The sequence below is a fragment of the Symphalangus syndactylus genome, chromosome 12 (assembly GCF_028878055.3).
Source record: "Symphalangus syndactylus isolate Jambi chromosome 12, NHGRI_mSymSyn1-v2.1_pri, whole genome shotgun sequence".
Taxonomy (NCBI): domain Eukaryota; kingdom Metazoa; phylum Chordata; class Mammalia; order Primates; family Hylobatidae; genus Symphalangus; species Symphalangus syndactylus.
In genome coordinates this window covers 141,305,744-141,331,956 of record NC_072441.2, presented here as the reverse complement: position 1 = coordinate 141,331,956, position 26,213 = coordinate 141,305,744, and the positions used below count along the sequence as shown (strand labels likewise).

Below are 26,213 nucleotides of genomic sequence, written 5' to 3'. Positions count from 1 at the left end.
GTGCCTTACTTTGTCGGAGCCTCGCAACAATGCTGTGGGGTAGAAATTACAAGTCTCATTTCATAGGGGAGGAAACAGGTTTAGACAGGAGGGATGAATTTGCTCAAGGTCACAAAGCGGAAGAGAGCACAGCAAAGGCCAAAAACCGGGAGACTCGACTCCCAACTCGGAAGCTTTTCAACAAGGCAAGCTGGTCCGGAGTGGGTGGGGCTCAGACTCTCCCTCCAGGCTGGTTCCAAAATGGTGGGGGCAGCGGCGTCAGCAACGCCCCCGCCCCTTCCGTCCACCGCCCTCCTCCATCTCCAGGCCACCCAGGCGGGGGGAGGGGACGGCTCCGAGCAACCCACGTGACCGCCGACAACCGAGCGCGTGACGCAAAGCGGCGGGCCCAACGCTCGCCTTGTCTTTTGGGAAACGTAGTTCTGATGGCAGCCAAGTCACCCAGGAGAGGAGGGGGTAGGACTACATTTCCCAGGAGGCAGCGGGTCTACGCCGTCGCCGTCGTCGGAGAGCGGAGACGCTGAGCGCGTTGTGGGGCGGGGGCGAGGTTCGTGCTGGTTGTGCCGTTGCGAGCTGCAGTTGCGATCGCAGTGGTAGGCCCAGGTGAGTGAGTGATGGAAGTTAGGGCAGCTTAACCGGCTCTAGTGGTTTCGTCTCTTTATCTTTTTTCCCCAGCTGCTGGGTCAGGGGCTCGGGGAAGGCCTGGCGTGGAGTCGCTCCCCACCGCTTACACCCTGGCCTCTTCTGAGCGGGCTCCGCTCGCTCCGGCTCCTCCCCTTCCCCGCCCTTTAGGGCTTCCCCTGGCCCCGGCCTAGCTCCCGAGGCTCCGCGTCGCCTTCTCTCCAGAGCAGCTTCTACGCCGCTTTATCTTGCAGTCGACCTGGGGGCGGCCACTCCCTGTTCCTCCCCTTTTGGTCGTATGAACCCCATTATTTGGATTTCTTTTCCCGGAACTCCTGAGTACCCTTCCCCCACCCAGTTCCCATTGGCCTGGTTCGGTCTTCTCCTAGGGCGCATGTGGCTGCCACTCAGTAAGTGTTAGTACCGCTTCCGTTCTTTCCAGCCTGGTGGCCAAAAAAGGGATAGTCCAAATTTGTCTCCTATGGGGAATATTAAGAGTTCTCACTTTTTTCTTGGGCTGGAGCTGAGGCTGGCTTGCATTCCAGTGGCAATCGGCGTGAGTTCTGCTTATATGAGGTGAATTATTTTGCTTCTCTTAGCACCTAAGCAACTTTTATCAACTGTTGTCTTTGACTTTGCAAATCTTAGGGGTAGAGCATGGCAGCAGAAGCCGGGGAGCAGCAATGGTGCACAGAAGTTGGAAGCCATCAGTGGCAGTACAGTGTTTATGGGGAATTTGTTAATTGGATTGAAGGGAAAGCCTCAGAGTATATAGAAGGACCTGGCAGGAGAGAGGCAGTGAAGCTTCTGTTGGGAGCATAACAGAAGTATCCTGAACCAGTCGGCTTGGGTTCAGATCTTGGCCCTGGTATCTTTGGATCTTAGGTCAAGAGTCTTCATCTCCAGGTGCCTCAGTTTTCTTATCACTAAAGCAGCAGTGAGTAACAGTGACCCGTTTACAGGGTTATTGTGGAGACTAAATGAGATAAAAATCACTTAGCCACTGTTAAAACGTAGTATCATCATTTATAGGATTTTTTTTTAGAGCGTGCCCCGAGAGAGGTAAGGCGTGTATCACACCATTATTTTTCTTCTGTTTCAGATGGCCCTGACTTTTTTCGTTTGTGGAAGTACTGTTGTAGTGTGTCCTGTTATTCTGGACAGTCTGACGTGTGTATTATGATTTAGAAGCTTGTTAAGTAGCCAAAACCGGCTGCTGCCATGAACAACTTGTGGAGCAAATCGGGCCCAGTTTGTTCTTTGCCGGGAGATGTATTTTGTGAACCAGTGTTCATACGTTAATGATAAGTTTTACTGCAGCCATTTGGGCTTAATTGCATTTTGTAAGAGAGTTGTGTTGAGGTTTCTGTAAGAAGTGATTTGATTAAAAACCTCTCTATCCAGTGTAATTCCATCTCTTTGTTTTTTAAACGTTTTAGCACCAGAGAAAGATCTCCAGTTTTGGAGACTGATGTTTGTAGTTTTGTAGACTAGGTACAGTTCAATTTTAGCAGTGGTGATGGTAGTAGTAGTACCACCTTAGTGTATTTATGTAATACCAAGTATATAGGTACTTTTGAATTTGGTTTAGCTTGCAAAATATGGATTACAAAAAGAGTGATCTATTTTGTTCCGAGGAATTGGAGGGAGGAAGCTTGGAATATTTCTGAGATTAGCACAGAGATGGGAAATGATGATGACTGGGAGGGCACACAGACATACGATTTATTATTATTGTTATTATTTTTTGAGACAAAGTCTCTCTCTGTCGCCCACGCTGGAGTGCAGCGGCACAATCTCGGCTCACTGCAGCCTCCACCTCCTGGGTTCAAACGATTCTCCCGCTTCTGTCTCCTGAGTAGCTGGGATTACAGGTGTGTGTCACCACGCCTGGCTCATTTTTGTATTTTTCGTGGAGACGGGGTTTCACCGTGTTGGCCAGGCTAGTCTTGAACTCCTGACTTCAGGGGATCACCTGCCTCGGCCTCCCAAAGTGCTGGGATTACAGGCATGAGCCACCGCGCCCGGCCACGATTTATTATTTTTAGAATGGATAGTCCTAACCACTAAGCATTTTAGGGCGCTACCCTGTTTCTGTAGGGCATAGTGACATCCTGAATGGGAGGAAGTCTGGTTAATGTTGTTCTCTCAAATACAGGGTTTTGGTGGATTTTTTTCACACATATTCTATAAACATCTAAGATCTGTGAACTATTTGATTCTGGTTCATTGGGTAATTTATTCAACAAATAGTACTTGAGAGCCTATCATTTACCAGCTCCTGTTGTGGGCCTATGAATATATTGGGGTGTGATGACAGATGAGGTCTTGTCTTTTGGAAACTTAACAGGATTGTTGGGGATGGGGAACACGAAAGGTAAGCAAATAAACTACAAATTGAGAAAAGTAACATAGAGGTGTCCAGTTCAGGGCTCTGATAGACACTGAAAAGGGGGAGACCTAAGGGTGGTCAGTGAAGTTCTTTTTGGGGAGAGTGAGGAACCAATTTGTAGGATGTCAAGGAGAGGGTATCCAGGTAGAGGAAACAGTAAGTGCCCAAACTGGAAGATGGGAAGAATTTAGTGTGCTTTCAGAACTGAAAGGAGGCCAATTGTGTTTGACACTTTGGAGACTGATTTACAGATGAGTTGGAAAGAGAAGGTTATTAGGGAAGCCACTGAAGCCTTCTGATGGTAGGAAGGATTGCCGTCTCTCTTTTTCTCTATATGTATAGACACATACATATATAAAATCATTCACAACTTTTTTTTTTTTTTTTTTGAGATGGTGTTTTGCTCTTGTTGCCCAGGCTGGAGTGCAATGGCGTGATCTTGGCTCACTGCAACCTCTGCCTCCCAGTTCAAGCGATTCTCCTGCCTCAGCCTCCCAAGTAGCTGGGATTACAGGGATGTGCTACCACGCCTGGCTAATTTTGTATTTTTAGTAGGGACAGGGTTTCTCCATGTTGGTCAGGCTGGTCTCGAACTCCCGCCCTTAGGTGATCCTCCTGCCTCGGCCTCCTGAAAGTGCTGGGATTACAGGCATAAGCCACTGTGCCCAGCCTACAACAGATGAAGGAGGGAGGAAGGAAGGGTTTAAGGGGTGATTTATGTTTTAAAATCATTTCACAGAAGTATTGAAAATGGATTGTGAGGTATGTTAGTTAAGAGACTGAAGATGGTAGTTACCTGACAGAGCAAGAAAATAGAGATGGAAGAGCAAGAAGCAGAGATTGGAGGGTAAGTAGGTTTAATAGTCTCTATAGGCTGTAGTAAGCCATGATCATGCCACTGCATGCCAGCCCATGCCAGCCTGGGCAACAGAGTGATACCTGGATTCAAAACAAGTAAACATATTCTGCATGGTAGGACATTCTTTGTTTTTTTTTTTTTTTGAGACGGAGTCTCGCTCTGTTGCCCAGGCTGGAGTGTGGTGGTGCGATCTCGGCTCACTGCATCCTCTGTCCTCTGCCTCCTGGGTTCAAGCGATTCTCCTGCCTCAGCCTCCCAAGTAGCTGGGGTTACAGGCACCCGCCACCACACCTGGCCTCTTTTTTTTTTTTTCTGGAGGTGGAGTCTTGCTCTGTTGCCCAGGCTGGAATGCAGTGGCACTATCTTGGCTCACTGCAACCTCTGTCTCCCAGGTTCAAGCAGTTCTACCTGCCTTAGCCTCCCAAGTAGCTGGGATTACAGGCGCCTGCCACCACGCCTGGCTAATTTTTTTTTTTTTTTCCTTGAGACAGAGTTTCTCTCTTGTCACCCAGGCTGGAGTGCAATGGCATGGTCTTGGCTCACTGCCACCTCTGCCTCCAGGGTTCAAGCGATTCTCCAGCCTCAGCACCCCAAATAGCTGGAATTATAGGCATCCGCCACTATGTCCAGCTAATTTTTGTATTTTTAGTAGAGACAGACAGGGTTTCACCATGCTGGCCAGGCTGGTCTTGAACTCCTGACCTCAATTGGTCCGCCTGTTTTGGCCTCCCAAAGTGGCATGAGCCGCTGCTTCTGGCCTAATTTTTATATTTTTAGTAGAGACGGGGATTTGCCATGTTGATCAGGCTGGTCTTGAACTCGTGACCTCAGGTGAACCAGTGGGCTCGGCCTTCTAAAGTGCTGGGATTGCAGGCGTGAGCCACCACGCCCAGCCTGCAGCAGAACATTACATTCTTAATCTGTGGCCTGTGGACTCCAGGGAGCCCATGAACTCTGTAAAATGTTTTTGAGTAGGGGTGCATTTTCTCAAGGAAAATGTGTTCTCCTTCTACCATATTCGTTAGAGTTTCAAAAAAGTTAAGAAACAATGTTCCAGACCCTATAATGCAGCTTTATAATCCATAAAAATGTAGGCTGGGCATGGTGGCTCATGCTTATAATCCCAGCACTTTGGGAGGCTAAGGTGGGAGGATCCCTTGAGCCCAGGAGTTCAAGGTATCAGTGAGCTATGATGGCACCACTGCACTCCAGCCTGGGCAACAGAGCCAGACCCTGTCTCTAAGGAAAAAAAAAAAAAGGTAATTGCTCAAGGCTTACCAAGGCAGTAAGAGACACGGGTACCCTTTCTAAAAGATTGACTTCATTAATTTTTCAAGGGAACTAATTTTTTTTTTTTTTTTTTTTTTTTTTTAAGATGGAGCCTGGCTCTGTTGCCCAGGTTGGAGTGCAATGGCATGATCTCGGCTCACTGCAGCCTCAGACTCCCAGGTTCAAGTGATTCTCCTGCCTCAGCTTCCCAAGTAGCTTGGACTACGCATGATACCACACCCGTCTAATTTTTATATTTTTAGTAGAGACAGGGTTTCACCGTGTTAGCCAAGATGGTCTCCATCTCCTGACCTCGTGATCTGCCCGCCTCAGCCTCCCAAAGTGCTGGGATTATAGCCATGAGCCACCGTGCCTGGCCTACAGTTTGTTGTTGTTGTTGTTTTTTTGGTGGGGGGTTGTTTTTTTTTTTTTTTTTTTTTTGAGGATGAGTAGTATGTTTTAATGATGTGCTGTAGAAATCTGAGTTTCTTTTTGTCTAGAAGATAGGGGCTGGTTTTGCTCATAGTGAGGAAGCTGAAATTTGGTGAGTCCAATTTGACAAAAATTCATTTTCTAATGTTTTCTTTCATTGAATTTTGTTTACAGTACATATTTTAGGTGTTCCAGAAATGGAGCTTTTTGTTTGTTCGTTTGTTTGTTTGTTTTGAGATGGAGTCTCGCTGTTATTGCCCAGGCTGGAGTGCAGTGGCACGATCTCAGCTCACCGCAACCTCTGCCTCCTGGGTTCAAGTGATTCTCCTGCCTCAGCCTCCTGAGAAGCCGGGATTACAGGCATGTACCACCACGCCTGGCTAATTTTGTATTTTTAGTAGAGATGAGATTTCTCCATGTTGGTCAGGCTGGTCTCGAACTTCCGACCTCAGGTCATCTGCCCGCCTTGGCCTCCCAAAGTGCTGGGAATATAGGCGTGAGCCACCGCGCCCAGCCTTTTTTTTTTTTTTTTTTTTTTGAGACAGAGTCTGTCTGTCTCTGTTGCCTAGGCTGGAGTGCAGTGGTGCCATCTCGGCTCACTGCAACCTCCGCCTCCTGGGTTCAAACGATTCTCCTGCATCAGCCTCCCGAGTCGCTGGGATTACGGGCGCCCATCACCACACCCAGTTAATTTTTTTTTCTTTTTTTTGAGACAGAGTTTTGTTCTTGTTGTCCAGGCTAGAGTGCAATGGCTCGATCTCAGCTCACCGCAACCTCCACCTCCCAGGTTCAAGCGATTCTCCTGCCTCAGCCTCCCTAGTAGCTGGGATTACAGGCATGGGCCACCATGCCCGGCTAATTTTGTATTTTTAGTAGAGATGGGGTTTCTCCATGTTAGTCAAGCTGGTCTCAAACTCCTGACCTCAGGTGATCCGCCCGCTTTGGACTTCCAAAGTGCTGGGATTACAGGCATGAGCCACCGTGCCCAGCCCTGACTAATTTTTTTTTGTATTTTTTAGTAGAGATGGGGTTTTGCCAAGTTGGCCAGGTTGGTCTTGAACTCCTGACCTCAGGCGATTACAGGCTTGAGCCACCGCGCCCGGCCTAGAAATGGAGCATTTTAAGTGTGCTTTCCTTCAGTGATTTAGTTTGTCAGATGTATACTCATATCTTTTGTAGTGTATTTTGAGGTAATAGTGTTTCTTTGGAAGTGTAGGATGTGCTTTCTGCCACAGAGTTGAGTTATATTGCGTGTATTTCGGCAGATGTTTTCAGCCTCTGCCTAAAAAGTTTTATGGACTAAATCCAATCTGCAGATATATTTTCTTTGGCTCATACAGTGTTGTAAATTTGAATTAGTTGTCAACATTTAAAAAGGAGATTTTGTATAAAAATGTGGATTCAGGCTGCTTTTGAAAAAGCAGATCTGGCAGCCATGGATCTGCTTTTCTGCTTTGCAGCAACCATCTTTTATAGTTGGGGCATGTCATTTCCAGTTTGCCCTAGACCCTACCAACAGATTCCGGTGTTGGGTTGCCCAATAGAAAAAGAGAATTAGTGGCTGGGTGTGGTGGCTCACGCCTGTAATCTCAGCACTTTGGGAGGCTGAGGTGGGTGGATCATTTGAGGTCAGGAGTTTGAGACTAGCTTGGCCAACATGGCGAAACCCATCTCCACTAAAAATAGAAAAATTAGGCAGGTGTGGTGGTGTGTGCCTGTAATCTCAGCTACTTGGGAAGCTGAGGCAGGAGAGTCACTTGAACCCGGGAGGCAAAGGTTGCAGTGCGCTGAGATTGTACCACTATACTCCAGCCTGGGCAACAGAGGAGACCCTGTCTCAAAAAGAAAAAAGTTAAATTTTTAAATATAAGAAATTCTTGTTTCAGGCATAAGATGACCCTTTACATAGCCTTGCTTTGTATACTCATAAGTTCTTATTACTTAAGTGTTAGAGTTGCTGTATCACCTTGGCTTTGGCAGTTTTGATGTATCTTTGTACACATGTATCTATTACACTGGGAAATGTCCTGAAAGAGGCCTTTCTTGACTCCTCTGTAATAGTACTCCTCTTCAAAAACCGTTACTGTTTCCCTCCCCAACCCTACATTATTACTATATCACATGATACTTATTTTTAATCTATCGTGTTTCATCCTTCACGTCTTTAGAGAGTAAGAGGGATTTGTTTTATTCAATTTGAATCTAGTCACTACCTAGGCCTTTGAGTCACGTAGAAGAGGCATAGTAAATATTGAAAAAAGGATGAGTTAATATGGGAATAAGTAAATAACTGACTTGGTGGCATTCTCTGGAAGTGCTCCCATTGTCAAGTCCTAGTTCACTCAGATTCTGTTAAGTTAGCAGTTGAAAATAATTTGTACAGTGGTAGGTGAGTAGATTGCCAAGGGGCAAGAGGGTACTTTCTGGAGTGATAGAAATATTCTGTTTTGGTTGTGGTGGTGGTTACACAGTATGTTTTGTCAAAACTCATCGAACGGTTTTTTTTTTTTTTTGAGAGAGAGTCTCGCTCTGTTGCCCAGGCTGGAGTGCTGTGGTGCAGTCTTGGCTCACTGCAACCTCTGCCTCCCAGATTCAAGCAATTCTACTGCCTGAGCCTCCTGAGAAGCTGGGATTATAGGCACATACCAGCACGCCCAGCTAATTTTTGTGTTTTTAGTAGAGACAGGGTTTCATCATGTTGGCCAGGGTGGTCTTGAACTCCTGACTTCAGGTGATCTGCCCGCCTCGGCCTCCCAAAGTGCTGGGATTACAGGCGTGAGCCACTGCGCCTGGCCATCAAACTGTATTCTTAAGATGATGTGTACATATATTGTGTGTGAATTAAAAAGTTGATTTGGCCTGGCATGTTGGCTCACGCCTGTAATCCTAGCACTTTGGGAGGCTGAGATGGGGAGATCACGAGGTCAGGAGATCGAGACCATCCTGGCTAACATGGTGAAATCTTGTCTCTACTAAAAATACAAAAATTAGCCGGGCATGGTGGTGGGCGCCTGTAGTCCCAGCTACTTGGGAGGCTGAGGCAGGAGAATGGCATGAACCCGGGAAGCGGAGCTTGCAGTGAGCCGAGATCGCGCCACTGCAGTCCAGCCTTCCAGCCTGGGTGATAGAGCGAGACTCCATCTCAAAAAAAAAAAAAAAGTTGATTTAAGGCTGGGCACAGTGGCTCATAGCCTGGGCATGGGCAACATGATGAAACCCCACCTCTACAAAATAAAATAAAATAAAAAATTAGCCGGTGTGGTGGCGTGAGCCTGTAGTCCCAGCTAATTAGGGGGCTGAGGCAGGAGGATTGCTTGAACCCAGGAGGTTGAGGCTGTGGTGAGCCAAGATTGTACCACTGCACTCTAGCCTGGGTGACAAAGTGAGACCATGTCTCAAAAAAATAAAAAATAAAATAAAAATTTGTATTCAAAACCCATTCTATCAAGGCTATTCTGCACAACTGCAGGTAACTATAGTAAGCAGGTTGTGATAATAGTTTTCTCAGTTGTCCTCCTCCTTCATTCAGAACAGTTGTGCATTTATATTTTATACTTTGAGGCTCTGCTTAACATTTCATTTTTTGTTTTTATTTTTATTTTGAGATAGGGTCTTGTTTTGGTCACCCAGGCTGGAGTATGGTGGCTTGATCATGGCTAACCACAGCCTGGACCTCTTGGGCCCCGGGAGTCCTCCCACCTCAGCCTCCTGAGTAGCTAGGACTATAGGTGCCCACCACCATGCCTGGCTAATTTTTGTAGTTTTATAGAGATAGGGTTTCACCATGTTGCCCAGGCTGGTCTCGAACTCCTTCCTCAGCTTCCCAAAGTCCTGGGATTACAGGTGTGAGCCACCGCACCCGGACAACATTTTATTTTTTAAAAAGATAAAACTGGTAAGTCCCCTTATACCCTTCTACCCTACCCCAGGGTTTATTCAGGCAGAGCACACATTTTATGAAAGCCCTGGTGTGGCAGGGAGGTGTCTTCATTTTTTCCCCCCTGCTCAGAGACAGACGCTGGTTGAAAAAATTCAGACATTACAGAAATAGGTAACGTAGAAAGTAAAAGTTTCTCATAATGTCATTCTTCAGTCCAGTGTTTGGATATATAGAAAAGATTTTTGCTGTTTTGGTGTGTCGTATGTATATATATTTTTTCCTTTGGTACTAGATGAAGGTATTTCTGAATAGTAAAGATAAATAGGAACCATGGAGGAGAAATAGGGATGCACTTCTTGGGTTTGTTTATTATGAAAGCTTAATCTTTAGCATCTTGCTTCAGAAGAACTTAAATTGTAAAAGCCCGTTCTGATAATTCGTCTTTTCCTTGGAAATTTAGAAGGTGACATTAATTCTTGGGTTAATGGTGAATGCTTTGTCTTATTCGTAGTGTAGAACCTAGCTTGCCTCTTCTCTTCCTTTATTTCTGTTTCAGTCTTTTTCTGTTTCAGTCTTTTTTTTTTTTTTTTTTGAGATAGAGTCTCACTCTGTCGCCTAGGTTGGAGTGCGATGGCACGATCTTGGCTTACTGCAACCTCTGCCTCCCGGTTCAAGCAATTCTCCTGCCTCAGCCTCCGGAGTAGCTGGGATTATAGGCGTCCACTGCCGCGCCTGGCTAATTTTTGTGTTTTTAGTAGATTCCGGGTTTCGCCATGTTGGCCAGGCAGGTTTCGAAGTCCTGACCTCAGGTGATCCGCCCGCCTTGGCCTCCCAAAGTTCTGGGATTACAGGCGTGAGGCACTATGACCAGCCTGTTCAATTTTAAATGGAGGTAGAAATCTCTGTCTAGCTGCGGGGTGGGGGGAGGTTATTGTGATGGTTAGATGATTAACCCAATGACAGGCACGTGGTAGGTATTCAACACGTGAATATCATTATTATTTTCTTTTTTCTGTGAAGATTTTGACACCATAGATAATAATATTATTGTATCTGGAAACGAGAAGATTGTTTGGTAGCTATTTGGAAAAGGAAAGTAGTCGTAAGAAGTTAAATCTGAAAAGACAATGAGAAACACTCAGAACCCTCAACCCACAGCAGTTGGAAAGAACAAAGGATACCAAAAAGGCAATATTTTAAGATAGTGAAGGATGGTGTAATTGTTCAATAAATGGTTCTAGAACAATTGGTTGACCATTTTGAAAATTAGATTATTAATACTGACAAAACAAGTCTCATATGAAAACCAGAGAGATACAGATGAAATTGAGATACCATTTTCTTCCTGAGATTTCCACCATGACAAAAAAATATGATGATTATTGTTGGTGAAGGTTTGGGGAAATTCTCAAACACTGCTGGTAGCAGTATAAATTGCTGTAGCCTTTTCTAGAGGACAACACTATGTACTTCGAGGAACACACCTTAAGGATTTCCTATTGGACAGGTCCTTAAAGATAAGAATAATCATTACAGTATTATTTATGTAAGTGAAAAACTGATAGCAGCCTAAATATATGCCACCATGGGACTGCTTATGGTACATTCATATAGTGGAATGCTAGGTAGAAAAGAGATGGAGACTGGAAAGTCATGTTTATTGACATAATACATAAGTCCAGAATTAATGTTTTTGTTTGGTTTAAAAACCTTTATGTTGGACTGGGCGTGGTTGCTCACACCTGTAATCCCAGCACTTTGGGAGGCTGAGGTGGGCGGATCGCGAGGTCAGGAGTTCAAGACCAGCCTGGCCAACATAGTGAAACCCCGTCTCTACTAAAAATACAAAAAAATTAGCTGGGCATTGTGGCAGGTGCCTGTAGTCCCAGCTACTTGGGAGGCAGAGGTTGCAGTGAGCCAAGATCACGTCCCTGCACTCCAGCCTGGGTGACACAGCGAGACTCTGTCTCAAAAGAAAAAAAACACAAAAAACCTTTATGACAGACTGGGCGCAAAAACCAAACCTTTATGTCTCTCCATTTCCTCCTTGATCAGTGTCTATTAAGTATATATTGAGCTCTAAAAATTTAGTTCCTCAGTCATACTAGCTATATGGAACTACATGGATATACAGGACATTTCATTCTCAGAAAGTTCTAGTAGACAGACAGTGCTGATATACATTGCCCTTTCTTTCTTCCTTTCTTCCCCCTTTGCTTTTCTTCCTTCTCCCCACTCCAGTCTTCCTTCCTCTCCCTTCCCCTGAGCTTAATTGATCCTCCCACTTCCCCCTCCCAAAGTGCTGGGATTACAGGCTTGAGCCACCACTGCACCAGTCTACCTTGGCTCTTCATATCTTTGTCAGCATCTTCTGCTGGGGCCTGCTAGTACATGCAGTTTTCCATCCTTAGATTTCACAGAAGAGTTTCCGAATTTCTTTTGTCATTTATGTATCACCATTTTCATATTAACTAATTAAACTCTACCTCTTAGCCCACAATGGACATGTTCAGAATGCAGAGAGAATGCTGTTAACTCTATGCTGAAAGTAAACAATTTGGGGACAATTTTACTGAACCTCTTAGCTCTGGAGTATGCATATGTATAACTTTGAGTTGCTGTTCTTTAAAAACAACACTGGGTGTGGTGGCTTACACCTGTGATCCCAGCACTTTGGGAGGCCGAGGCAGGCAAATCACCTGAGGTTAGGAGACCAAGACCAGCCTGACCACCGTGGAGAAACCCTGTCTCTACTAAAAATACAAAATTAGCCGGGCACGGTGGTGCATCCCTGTAATCCCAGATACTGGGGAGGCTGAGGCAGGAGAATCGCTTGAACCTGGGAGGTGGAGGTTACGTGCCATTGCACTCCAGCTTGGGCAACAAGAGTGAAACTCCATCTCAAAACAAACAAGAAGCAGCTAGGTAGGGGACGGGCATGGTGGCTCATGCCTGTAATTCCAACACTTCAGGAGGCTGAGGCAGGTGGATCATCTGAGGTCAGGAGTTCAAGACCATCCTAGCCAACACGGTGAAATCCTGTCTCTACGAAAAATACAAAAATTACCTGGGTGTGTTGGCGAGCACCTGTAATCGCAGCTACTCGGAAGGCTGAGGCAGGAGAATTGCTTGAACCCAGGAGGCAGAGGTTGCAGTTAGCCAAAATTGCTCCACTGCACTCCAGGCTGGGTGGCAGGAGTGAAACTCCATCTCAAAAAAAAAAAGGCTGGGCGCGACAGCTCATGCCTGTAATCCCAGCACTTTGGGAGGCCGAGGCAGGCAGATCACTTGAGGTCAGGAGTTCGAGATCAGCCTGGCCAACATGGTGAAACCCCCTCTCTACTAAAAATACAAAAGTTAGCTAGGCATTGTGGCGGGTGCCTGTAATCCCAGCTACTCTGGAGTCTGAGGCAGGAGAATTGCTTGAACCTGGGAGGCAGAGGTTGCAGTGAGCCAAGATCATGCCAGTGCACTTTAGCCTGGGTGACAAAGTGAGACTGTCTAAAAAAAAAAAAAACTAGATAGGAAATAGGTTTTTTTTTCTTTTTGTGTTTTTTTGGAGACAACGTTGCTTTGTTACCCAGGCCTCAGTACAGTGGCATGAACATAGCTAACTGTAGCCTCAAACTCCTGAGCTTAAGTGATCTTCCTGCATCAGACTCCTGAGTAACTGGGACTGCAGGTATGTACCACCATGCCTGGTGATTTAGCAAATTTTTTTTTTCTTTTTTTTAGTGGAGACGGGGTTTCACCGTGTTAGCCAGGATGGTCTCGATCTCCTGACCTTGTGATCCACTTGTCTCAGCCTCCCAAAGTGCTGGGATTACAGGCGTGAGCCACCGCGCCCGGCGATTTAGCAAATTTTTTGTAGAGACAAGGTCTCATTTTGTTGCCTAGGATAGTCTTAAACTCCTGGCCTCCAGCCATCTGCCCACCTCAGCTTCCTCAGAGTGCTAGGATTATATGGGTAAAACATCGTGCTCAGCCTGAACTAGAATTTAGATTAAGTACCACATTTGATGTTACTTGATTTTTCTGTTTGTGGGAAATTTGGAAATTAGGCATTAAGTACTTGCCTATGAGTGCTAGGCATTTATTGGAATGGAAATATGTGGTATGAAGAATCTTTTTTGGTTGGTATCATTTTCAGATTCAATTCCTATCCAGATTTTTTTTTAGGGGTAGACTAATTTATTGCTTAGATTGGGGCTTCAAGTGTTGTCTTCAGGATACTGGATATTTATGATGAGTGAGCTAAAGCTTGTTTAGTGTCTATTTTTGGGCTGTGGTAGGCAGATGTCTTCCCACTGGTTAGTGTTATTACAGCTGTTGTGATGATCTCATTGAATGTAGCTAAAATGGACTTTTAGTCAGCAACACTTTTAGAAGATGTAGTGTAATGAGCGGGCTTTTCGGGCTTTTGTTTTGTTTTGTTTTTTTGGAGACAAGGTCTTACTTCATTGCCCAGGCTGGAGTGCAGTGGTGCAATCACAGCTTACTACACAGCCCCTCAAACTCCTGGGCTTGAAAGGTGACTCCTGATCCTGAGAGGATCGAGTGATCCTTCCATCTCAACTTCACAAGTAAGTAGCTGGGACTGTAGGTGCATGCCACCATGCCCAGCTGTTCTTTCTTTCTTTATTTTATTATTATTATTATTATTATTATTATTATTATTATTATTATTATTATTTGAGACGGAGTCTTGCTCTGTCGCCTAGGCTGGAGTGCAGTGGCGCGATCTCGGCTCACTGCAAGCTCCGCCTCCCGGGTTCACGCCGTTCTCCTGCCTCAGCCTCCCAAGTAGCTGGGAGTACGGGCGCCCGCCACCACGCCCAGCTAATTTTTTTGTATTTTTTTAGTAGAGACGGGGTTTCACTGTGTTAGCCAGGATGGTCTCGATCTCCTGAGCTGGTGATCTGCCCGCCTCGGCCTCCCAAAGTTCTGAGATTACAGGCGTGAGCCACCACGCCCGGCCCTGTTTTTTATTTTTTGTAGAGACGGGGTCTCCCTGTGTTGCCTAGGCTGGTCTTTTTTTTTTTTTTTTTTTGAGTCAGCTTCTCGCTCTATCACCCGGGCTGGAGTGCAGTAACGTGATGAGTGGCGCGATGTCAGCTTACTCCAACCTCCGCCGCCCCTGCACCGGGTTTAAGCGATTCTCCTGCCTCAGCCTCCCAAGTAGATGGGATTACAGGTTTGCGCCACCATGGCCAACTAATTTTTGTGTTTTTAGTAGAGATGAGATTTCACCATATGGCCCAGACTGGTCTTTAATGCCTGTGCTCAAGTAATCCTCCCACCTCGGCCTCCTAAAGTGCTGGGGTTACAGGCATGAGCCACCTTACCTGGCCAAACTGGCTTTTACATTTCGTCATCCCTGTAAGGCCTTTGTTTCCCTGGTTCTGGGTAAGTTGATCACTCTGTATCAGGTGTATTCTAGCAGGGATGGCAATATCTTTGATTTCTGTTTTCCTCCAACATTTTATTATGAAAGATTTCGAGCATACAAAAAAGTTGAAACAATTGTACAGTACAGTGAGACCTGTATGTCCATCACCTAGATTTTACATTTGTTAGCATTTGCTTAATTGCTTTGTCACTTCTTTCCACTAATCAACTCATTTTACTTTTTTCCTGGTAAAATATGTATAACATAAAATTTTATCATCTTAATCATTTGTTTTTGTGGATACGTTTCACAGTTTATTTACATTTTAAGACTATCCTTGATCTCAGAATCACATATCCCTATATGTGTTTGTTTTTTTGTTGGCTTCACGTAAAGGCATGGTTTGTTACACAAAGAATATAAATATTTACCATGTCTGTTACATGTAACACATAAGAACAGCTTGTAACAGAAATTCATCAACCCCCCCCATATTAAGGTTCTCCAGAGGGACAGAACCAAAGGATATATGTATAAATAAAAGCGAGTTTATTAGGAAGAATTGGCTCTCACAGTTACAAGGTGAAGTTCCATGATAGGCTGTCTGCAAGCTGGGGAAAGAGAGAAGCTGGTTGCGTGGCTCAGTCCAAGTCCAAAAGCCTCAAAACCAGAGAAGCCAACAGTGCAGTCCTTAGTTTGAGGTGAAAGGGCCCGAGAGCCCCTGGGAGGCCTCTAGTGCAAGTCTCAGAGTCCAAAGGCTGAAGAACCTGGAGTCTGATGTCTAAGGGCAGGAGGAGGGGAAGCCAAGCATCTGTCACAGCATGAGAGAGTGAGCAGACTCAGCAAGCAATCTACTTATCCCCCTTCTTCTGCCTGTGTTGTTTAGCTGTGCTTAAAGCTGATTGAATGGTGTCCCACCCACATTGAGGGTCCAGCTGGACACATGGGCTGGTTCCTCTCACAGTCCACTCACTCACATGTCAGTCTTCTCTGGCAACACCCTCACAGACATACCCAGGAACATTGCCTCATCAGCCATATAGCTATCCCTCTGTCCAGTCAAGTTGACACCTAATATTAACCATCACAGCCCTTACCATCTTTTTTTGGTATAAATACAGGTATCAAAATAATACTGGACATATTTTGGATTTTTTTTTCTTGTGCATGTTTTGGATACTACTAGAAGTCAGCACCTGCACCACTTCAAAAATTAACATAATTTGTGATAATATTTATTTTACCTGCTACTTTAAACAATTTTGGCTGCAGTTTTTCCACTAAGCAAAATAGGTAAAGTGTGCCATTTCTGTTTTTTCCTTCTTAAGATTTTTACTTTTTGGCCAGGCGCGGTGGCTCACGCCTGTAATCCCAGCACTTTGGGAGGCCGAGGTGGGCGGATCACAAGGTCAGGAGATCGGGACCATCCTGGCTAACACAGTGAAACCCCGTCTCTACTAAAAATACAAAAAAATTAGCCGGGCGTGGTGGCGGGCGCCTGTAGTCTCAGCTACTTGGGAGGCTGAGGCAGGAGAATGGTGTGAACCCAGGAAGCGGAGCTTGCAGTGAGCCGAGATCAGGCCACTGCACTCAAGCCTGGGTGACAGTGTGAGACTTCGCCTTGAAAAAAAAAAATAAAAGATTTTTACTTTTCAGAAATACGTGCCACTGCCACCTGACACCTCTCACCATGCTTTTGTTTTGTAAACCTGAATTCTCTTTAGAGTACTTCAGGTTTATGTTTAAATGACAGTGCCTTAACGAGAGAAAAAAATTGTACTGTATTTTTCTTCCCGTTACCTGAAATGATAATGGGTATATATATATATATATATATATATACATATATAAATAAAATATATTCTTACAAACGTCCAGGTCATGTTTACCAGCAGAAATTCTTAATGTGTGGGTATTTTGCATTGTGATATTTAAGTAAGACATTAACATGAGTAGAAGGTTGACTCAAGTTTAAGATCCGCTAAAATTTTCTTTTTTTTTTCCAGACAGTCTTGCTTCGTTGCCCAGGCTGGAGTGCAGTGGCGTGATCTCAGCTCACTCCAGTCTCCACCTCCTGGGTTCAAGCAATTCTCCTGCCTCAGCCTCCAGAGTAGCTAGGACTACAGGCACCCACCACCATGCCTGGCTAATTTTTGTATTTTTAGTAGAGATGGGGTTTCACCATGTTAGTCAGGCTGGCCTCAAACTCCTGACCTCAGGTGATCCACCCACCTCAGCCTCCCAAAGTGTTGGGATTATAGATGTGAGCCACCATGCCCAGCCAAGATCTGCTAAAATTAATTGTCATGGTTTTACTTCTGGTGGCTGTGGAAGCTACTTATTTTCTTTGGATGTCATTAGATGTCTTAGCTCTTGAAGTACAACTTTAGTGCTATATGGATTTTGCCGTTTTGCTAACACTGGTATGCTCCATGCATCCACAATCCCACTGGAATTAATTTTTCCATTCATAATAATTTCTGTTATAAACCTAACTGATGGAGCTTCTGGGTATTTAGGTCTACATTCTACTTTCAGGTTATATATTCTGCTTTCATTTTTTTTGTTTGTTCATTTATTTGTTTTTTGAGACAAGGTCTCACTGTCCCACAGGCTGGAGTACAGTGGCACGAACATACGAACTCCTGGGCCCAAATGATCCTCCTGCCTCAGCCTCTGGCGTAGCTGGGACCACAGGTGTGCGCCACGATGCCTGGCTAATTTTCTTTATATTTTGTAGAGACCAGGTCTTGCCATGTTGCCCAGGTTGATCTTGAACTCCTGGGCTGAAGTGAGCTTCCCACCTCAGCCTCCCAAAGTGCTGGGATTACAGGCGTGAGCCACCGTGCCCGACCTCTGTTTTGATTTTCTAAGGCATATAGATAGATTTGTCAGTCTTTACCTTTATGGTTTATACTTACAGAATTTTGTTTGAAATCCTTCCTCACCCTGAATTCATACAGATATTCTCTTCTGTTTTCTTCTAAAAATTTTAAAGCTTTTCACAGTTAGTGTTTTTTTTTAATTGCTTATTTTATTTTATTTTGAGACAGACTGGGCATGGTGGCTTGCACATGTAATCCCACCACTTTGGGAGGCTGAGGCAGGAGGATTGTTATGATCATGCCACTGCATTCCAGCCTGGGTGACAGTAAGACCCCGTCTCTAAGAACAAAAATAGAATGCTGATTGTGGTAAGCTGCTAATGTTGCTTATAAGTGCTTTGGAAATAAGATGCATTTTGCGAGGAACTTTCTACTTAAGAATGACCAAGTGGCCTTGTGGGAAGGGAGAGGGTTGCCATTTGTTAATGGTGTTTATAAATTGCTATTGGATTAGTATAAGCTGCAAAGCAGCTACTAATTTATTTTCTAGAACTAGGAGAATCAGATAATATGGACATTTTGGATAGGCATATTTTTAATTTTCTGAAGATTTCCAAAATTGGTAATGTTATTTCTAATTAGGAAGTTTGGTTGAAAATAAGTTTCTTAACTCTGTGTCAAATCTAGGAGCTACTTCCAATTTGTAATTAAAAAAAGAAAAAGTCTTCAAAAGTTGAATATGCCTTCGTGGATTCTCCAGCATGAGCAAACTAATGTATGCAAAACCGAATTAAAAATTTCATCTAAATTATACCTTCTTCTTAGCTTTACTTAGTGTCAAACTGATTTCTTAGATTTTGTAGTCACTTAGTTTTGAAACCTTGGTTCCTTTCTTCTTTGTCACTTCTACGTCTAGTCAGTTATTTGTTGAATGCCATGTATGTGTAAAGCAGTTTCAGATTTCACTCCTGTGAGTTGTCATTTCCATTGCTTTTGGATGCCTAGTGAGGAAAGCTCCTTTTCTCATATCTACTGGTACAATTTTACTTGTGGGCTTTTTTTTGTTTTTTTTTTTTTTGTTTGTTTTTTTTTTTTTTTTTGAGACAGAGTCTCGCTCCGTCACCCAGACTGGAGTGCAGTGACGCGATCTCGGCTCACTGCAAACTCCGCCTCCCGGGTTCACGCCATTCTCCTGCCTCAGCCTCTCCGAGTAGCTGGGACTACAGGCGCCCGCCAACACGCCCGGCTAATTTTTTGTATTTTTAGTAGAGACGGGGTTTCACCATGGTCTCGATCTCCTGACCTCGTGATCCGCCCGCCTCGGCCTCCCAAAGTGCTGGGATTACAAGCGTGAGCCACCGCGCCCGGCCTTTTTTTTTTTTTTTTTTTTGAGACGGAGTCTTGCTCTGTTGCCAGGCTGGAGTGCAGTGGCGCGATCTCAGCTCACTGCAACCTCTGACTCCCTGGTTTAAGCGATTTTCCTGCCTCAGCCTCCTGAGTAGCTGGGATTACAGGCACGCGCCACCACGCCCAGCTAATTTTGTTTTGTATTTTTAGTAGAGACGGGGTTTCACTATGTTGGCCAGGATGGTCTCAAACTCCTGACCTCGTGATCCACCCGCCTCAGCCTCCCAAAGTTCTGGGATTACAGGCGTGAGCCACCACGCCTGGCCAGAGCCAGGTTAACTACTAAATCTTCCTTCTGAAAACCTTACTTTGTTCCTCTAGTTGTTAAGTGGCCTTTGCCATTGTACCACTCTGGTGGTGCTCAGTTTTGACATGTATTATATAGATCTCTGCATGCGACACCCCCTATCCCAATCTTTTTTTTTTTTTTTTTTTTTTTGAGACGGAATCTCGCTCTGTTGCCCGGGCTGGAGTGCACTGGCACAATCTTGGTTCACTGCAACCTCCACATCCCAGGTTCAAGTGATTCTCCTGCCTCAACCTCCTGAGTAACTGGGATTACAGGCCCGCGCCATCACACCTGGCTAATTTTTTTGTATTTTTAGTAGAGACGGGGTTTCACCATGTTGGCCAGGCTGGTCTCAAACTCCTGACCTCAGGTGATCTCCCCATCTCAGCCTCCCAAAGTGCTGGGATTACAGACATGAGCCACCACATCTGGGTCCCTTCCCCAATCTTACAGGTAAACAAACTCCTTAAATACCTTAAATATGATAGGTGCATGTCTTGGCTGACTGAATGATTCTGTTCCAGGGTCTGTTCACCTCAAACGTGATAGCTTCCTAACTTTATCTTGCCCATCCTGATCCATCCGCTTATCCCAACAGTTTGCCTGCTTAGAAACATGCAGTGGCTTCCCATTTGCAGAGATAAAATTCACTTTTCTTTTTACTTGGCATTTGAGGCTAGCTATGTTTTGGTTCTTCCCCTGGGTAAATGTGTCTCTCATTCCTTGTCTCTTGATCATTGCATTTTAATAGCCCTTGAACAGTTATATTTGCTTTTCCAACTAGGACTTTTTATATTTTGCTACCTCCTCCCTGCACCCACCAAAATCACGTATCTTTCAGTCAGTAGCAATTTTGAATAAATTTAAGATTATAGCACATCTGATAATAAGAGGTAACCTGAGTGCATATCTGTGCTTACAGTCGTTCTAAGTACATCCATGTATTAACCATTTAATTATTCCCTACAATCCTAGGGGGAGGTATGATTATAATCTGCATTTTACAGATGTAAGTGAGACAAGGAAAGATGAAACAGATCCAGGATTGCACAGCTAGCAAAGAGGGTAGAGCTGGATTCAATCCCAGAGTCTGGTCCTAGAGCATGTAAATCTTTGTCCATTTTTTCATAGAACTCCAAGGCACCTGGGGCAGGCAGACTGGTGCATGAGAGGATAAACAGTATCATATCTGTGAGAATTTCAAGCACAGTATATAGGAATATGTATAGATTAAGGCCTTGTCATTGGAGGAAAGTGGAGCGATCTTGGCTCACTGCAACCTCTGCCTCCTGGGTTCAAGCAATTCTCCTGCCTCAGCCTCCTAAGTAGCTGGGACTACAGGTGTACACCACCATGCCAAGCTAATTTTTGTATTTTTAGTAGAGACAGGGTTTCACCATGTTGGCCAGACTGGTCCCGAACTCCTGATCTCAAGTTAACTCTCCGCCTAGGTGTCCCAAAGTGCTGAGATTACAGGTGTGAGCCACTGTGTCCAGCCTTTTTCTTTTTTAAAAATAAATAACATGGGCCGGGTTCGGTGGCTCACACCTGTAATCCCAGCACTTTGGGAGGCTGAAGCAGGCGGATCATGAGGTCAGGAAATCGAGACCATCCTGGCTAACATGGTGAAACCCCGTCTCTACTAAAAATACAAAAAATTAGTCTGGAGTGGTGGCGGGCACTTGTAGTCCCAGCTGCTCGGGAGGCTGAGGCAGGAGAATGGCGTGAACCCAGGAGGCGGAGCTTGCAGTGAGCGGAGATGGTGCCACTGCACTCCAGCCTGGGCGACATAGTGAGACTCTGTGTCAAATAAATAAATAAATAAATAAATAAAATTACAGGCATCACTGTGTATCAAAATTGTATGAACGGTTCTTGTTCTAATTTTCTGAAAAAATTGGTAACATACATTGTTCACATTATAACTTTTGCAGAAATATCGAGGGCTTCAGTTTTCTCAAGGGCCTTTCTTGGTCTTTTTTTAAAAATTACTTTTTTGGCCGAGTGCAGTGGCTCACGCCTGTAATCCCAGCACTTCGGGAGGCTGAGGCGGGCGGATCACGAGGTCAGGAGTTCCAGACCAGCCTGGTCAACATGGTGAAACCCTGTTTCTACTAAAGATACAAAAATTAGTTGTGTGTGGTGGCGGGCGCCTGTAATCCCAGCTACTCGCGAGAGTGAGGCAGGAGAAGCTCTTGAACCCGGGAGGCACAGGTTGCAGTGAGCTGAGATGGAGTCACTGCACTCCAGGCTGGGCGACAGAGCGAGACTCCATCTCAAAAAAACAAATTAACTTTTTTTTTTTTTTTTTTTTTTTTGAGTTAGAGTCTAGCTCTGTCGTCCAGGCTGGAGTGCAGTGGTGTGATCTTGGCTCACTGCAACCTCTGCCTCCTGAGTTCAAGCTATTCTCCCACCTCAGCCTCCTCAGTGACTGGGATTGCAGGCGTGTGCCACCATACCCCACTAATTTTTTGTGTTTTTAGTAGAGATGGGGTTCTACCATGTTGGCCAGGCTGGTTTTGAACTCCTGACCTCAAGTGATCCACCTGCCTCAGCCTCCCAAATTGTTGGGATTACAGGTATAAGCCACCACACCCAGCCTTAATTAACTTTCAGTTGTCAAGTATGATATACAAGAAATATGTGTCTATTGTGGAATGATTAAGTCTAGCTAATCAACGTATGTATTACCTCATTTTTTGTGTGTGGTGAGAACACTTAAGATCTCTCTTGGCGATCTTCGAATAAACAGTACATTATTATTTACTGCACTTACCATGTTGCCCAGCTTATTCCTCTTAACTGAAATTTTGTATCTTGACCACATTTCCCATCTTCATCTTTTTTTTTTTGGTGGTGGGGGGGAGATGGAGTCTTGCTCTGCGCCCCGCCCAGGCTGGAGTACAGTGGCATGATCTTGGCTCACTGCAACCTCCGCCTCCCAGGTTCAAGCAATATTCCTGCCTCAGCTCCCTGAGTAGCTGGGATTACAGGCACACACCACCATGCACGGCTAATTGTTGTATTTTTAGTAGAGACAGGGTTTCACCATGTTGGCCAAGCTGGTCTCGAACTCCAGACCTCAGGTGATCTGCCCACCTTGACCTACCAAAGTGCTGGGATTACAGGCATGAGCCACGGTGCCCAGCCTCCTTCATCTTTTAATATTTGAAAAAATTATTCTTTTCTTTCAGGCCTTCATTTTTGTTAATCTCCTCAGTTGTTAACTGGTCTGACCCTGCCGTATCTTTATTTGTTGGTGACTTTGAGTTTTGAATACTTTTATTGTAGAGATGGGAGTCTTGGTTTGTTGTCCAGGCTAGTCTCGAACTCCTAGCCTCAAGTGATCCTTCTACCTTGGCCTTCCTAAGTGTTGGATTGCAGGCCTGAACCATCACACCTAGCCTCAGCCTCTTTTTTTTTTTTTGAGACAGTTTTGCTTTGTCACCTAGTCTGAAGTACAGTGGTGCAATCATGACTCACTGCAGCCTTGACCTCCTGGGCCCAAGCGATTCTCACCCTCCCGAGTAGCTAGGACTACAGGCATGCTTTATTTTTTTGTAGAGATGGTCTCATTTTGTGGCCCAGGCTGGTCTTGAACTCCTGGCTTCTAGCATTTTATCTTTCTTTGTATCCTCTGTAGTCGTGCTAGTTTCAGTAAATTCTTATGTATATGAGGGCTCACTTGATTTATACTTGTGTCTTCACTGTTGCCATGCTTGCTCAGATGTTTATTATCTTGGGGCTCAAACTTACCTGTTGAGCAAACATAATGAAATCTACCATCTACCAGGCATTGCGTTAGGTGTTGGAGGAGATACAAGATAAATATAAGGCACAGTCCCTATTCTTTTTCTTTTTTCTTTTTTTTTTGGAGACAGAGTCTTGCTCTGTTTCCCAGGCTGGAGTGCAGTGGCGTGATCCTCAGCTCACTGCAGCCTCTTTTCTCCTGTGTTCAAATGATTCCTTGAGTAGCTGAGACTGTAGGCATACACCACCACGCCCGGCTAATTTTTGTATTTTTAGTAGAGATGGGGTTTCACCATGTTAGCCAGGCTGGTCTCAAACTCCAGACCACAGGCTGCCCACCTGGGCCTCCCAAAGTGCTGGGATACAGGCGCAAGCCACCGCACCCAGCCAGCACAGTCCCCGCCCACTTTTTTTTGAGATGGAGTCTCGCTCTCGCCCAGGCTGGAGTGCAGTGGCGCAAGCTCCGCTCACTGCAAGCTCTGCCTCCCAGGTTCACACCATTCTCCTGCCTTGGCCTCCCGAGTAGCTGGGACTACAGGTGCCTGCCACCACACCTGGCTAATTTTTTGTATTTTTGGTAGAGACAGGGTTTCACCGTGTTAGCCAGGATGATCTCCATCTCCTGACCTTGTGATCCGCCTGCCTCGGCTTCCCAAAGTGCTGAGATTACAGGCATGAGCCGCTGCCCCCAGCCCCACAGTCCCTATTCTTAAGGGACCTTCATGTTTAGTGGGAGAGACAGTTAATTATAATACAGGATGATAAGGGCAATAGTAGAACCTGGAATGAGATGCTCACTGACTCCTTCTGGAGAATTAGGGGAAGGTTTTACAAGAATTTACATTTGAGCTGTTTCTGGAAGGTTTCGAATAAGCCAAGCAGGTGGTGAGTATGTGTGTGTGTGTGTGTGTGTGTGTGTGGTGGAGGTTGAGACAGGAGTGGTGGTTTGGTGAGAGGAGGCTATTCCAGGCAGTGGGACGAGCATGTCTAATGGTGTGGAACAGGAAAGTTCATTCTAAAAATGTAGTTTGATTAAGGGTAGAAGCATAGGAGTCAGTGGTAGAAGGTGGAGCGAGTAGAGCAGGATTGCAATGTGCTTGTATTGAATTTTATTCAGTAAGCAGGAAGGACCTTTAATTGGAGGAATGACATGATCATATTTGTGACAGGTTATTCTGGCATCAAATTTGGTCTCTTGTTTATAGACGAAAGCAGTCTAGAGAAGTTGGTTATCCTGGTTTAATGCCTTGGGTTAAATGGGTTATTAATCAAGTTTGGATGAAAATTTTTACAAAATTTGGCAGTTACAGAAGGTAGACTCTGAATATATCATCGACATTTCCAACTCTAAAATTAATAATTTTTTACTGACTGAAATTTCCTTCCAAATAGGCCCTTAGTGAATTAGGTTTTTTTTTTTTTTTTTTTTTTTTTTTTTTAAGACAAGGATTTGCTCTGTCGCCCAGGCTGGAGGGCAGTGGCGTGATCTCAGCTCACTGCAACCTCCACTTCCCTGGTTCAAGCGATTCTTCTGCCTCAGCCTCCCAAGTAACTGGCACTACAGGCGCCTGCCACCACACCCAGCTAACTTTTGTATTTTTAGTAGAGACCAGGTTTCACCATGTTGGCCGGGATGGTCTGGATCTCCTGACCTTGTGATCTGCCCGCCTTGGTCTCCCAAAGTGCTGGGATTACAGGCGGTATATTCTTATAATCAGAGATTTAGCATCCTCTGTGTTTAGTAGAGTATAATTTAGCCATGTAATAGTGAGATAATTCAGGAATGTTTTCTAAGACTGACTTTGTAAGACACATTAAAAAAATATACCTTAGAGGCTGGGCACAGTGGCTCACGCCTGTAATCTCAGCACTTTGGGAGGCTGAAGTGGGCGGATCACTTGAGGGCGGGAGTTCGAGACCAGCCTGGCCAACATGGCGAAACCCAATCTGTACTAAAAATACAGAAAATTAGTTGGGCCTGGTGACGCGCGCCTGTAATCCCAGCTATTGGCGCAATCTCAGCTCACTGCAACCTCCACTTCCTGGGCTCAAGCAATTCTCGTGCCTCAGCCTACTGAGTAGCTGGGACTGTAGGCCTGTGCCACCATGCCCAGCTAATTTTTGTATTTTTAGTAGAGACGGGGTTTTACCATGTTGGTCAGGCTGGTCTTGAACTCCTAAGCTCAAGTGATCCGCCCACCTTGGCCTTCCAAAGTGCTGAGATTACAGGCGTGAGTCACCGTACCTGGCCTGAATGTTCTTAATGTCACTGAACTGTACATATAAAAATGGTTAAAATGGGCAGTTGTATGTTATGGCACTGGAGATATAAAAGAATTTGATCTGATACCTGCCCTCAAGGAGTAGTTTACTTAAATAATAGTGCATGACCACCGGTTTTCAAGGAAATAGAGGCTCAAGTGATAAGGAAATGCTGGTAGCTTATAAAGTTTTGTAATGTGATAAAAAGATAAGTTCTGGGAAGGTAGTCATTATGAGTTCTTGACAATTCAGTCTGATCTACTGGGCCGGGATAACTCAGATGGGAAAGTTACTTTGCCCCAACCCCTCTGTACAGCCTGAGAACATGAGTTTAAAAACCATTGGTCTAGGCAGAAACATTCAGGTGCATCAGTTGGCATGTTTGATTTCTCTCTGTGTTGTACATTGAGAACTTCAGGCACAGAATGATAGGGTTATTTAAGGAGCAGACTCATTCAACCTGGAATTAGGCCTCGGTTTGGGTTTGTTGTTGACAGAGCCTACTGCTTTTTTTTTTACAGGTTTTCAAGATGGAATTAGTGTCTTACATTCTGCGTTTGCCATAAAGCTAAATTCTGAATTCTCATGAGAATGTAGTTGTTTAATGACCACATGACTACCCAGACCAGCTTGTTGAAGTTGTGTCTTTTCACTATCATTTTGATACTGGCCCAATTAACAATATTGATTGAGTACTCCTTTGTGCCAAGCACTTTTCTGAGAACTTTATACATATATTAATTTATTCAGTGTTCAACAACACTGTGAAGTAGGAACAGTTTTGTAGATAAGGGACCACAGATAGTGAGATTTAATTAAGTAATTTATCCAGGGTCTC

At 44.8% G+C, this 26,213-nt stretch overlaps 1 protein-coding gene across 4 annotated transcripts in view; it reads left to right on the top strand.

Annotated features, from left to right (window-relative positions):
• Positions 1-390: 390 nt before the first annotated feature.
• Positions 391-26,213, top strand: part of THRAP3 (thyroid hormone receptor associated protein 3) — a 73,755-nt gene continuing 47,932 nt past the window's right edge. For 2 of the 4 annotated variants that reach the window (XM_063627895.1, XM_055255742.2), the window contains exon 1: positions 391-603. The gene's annotated coding sequence lies outside the window, so the exon portion shown is untranslated. Of the gene's footprint in view, positions 604-788; positions 1,198-17,895; positions 18,037-26,213 lie in introns of those variants that run through there. The other 2 variants (XM_063627893.1, XM_055255743.2) reach the window with 2 other exon arrangements.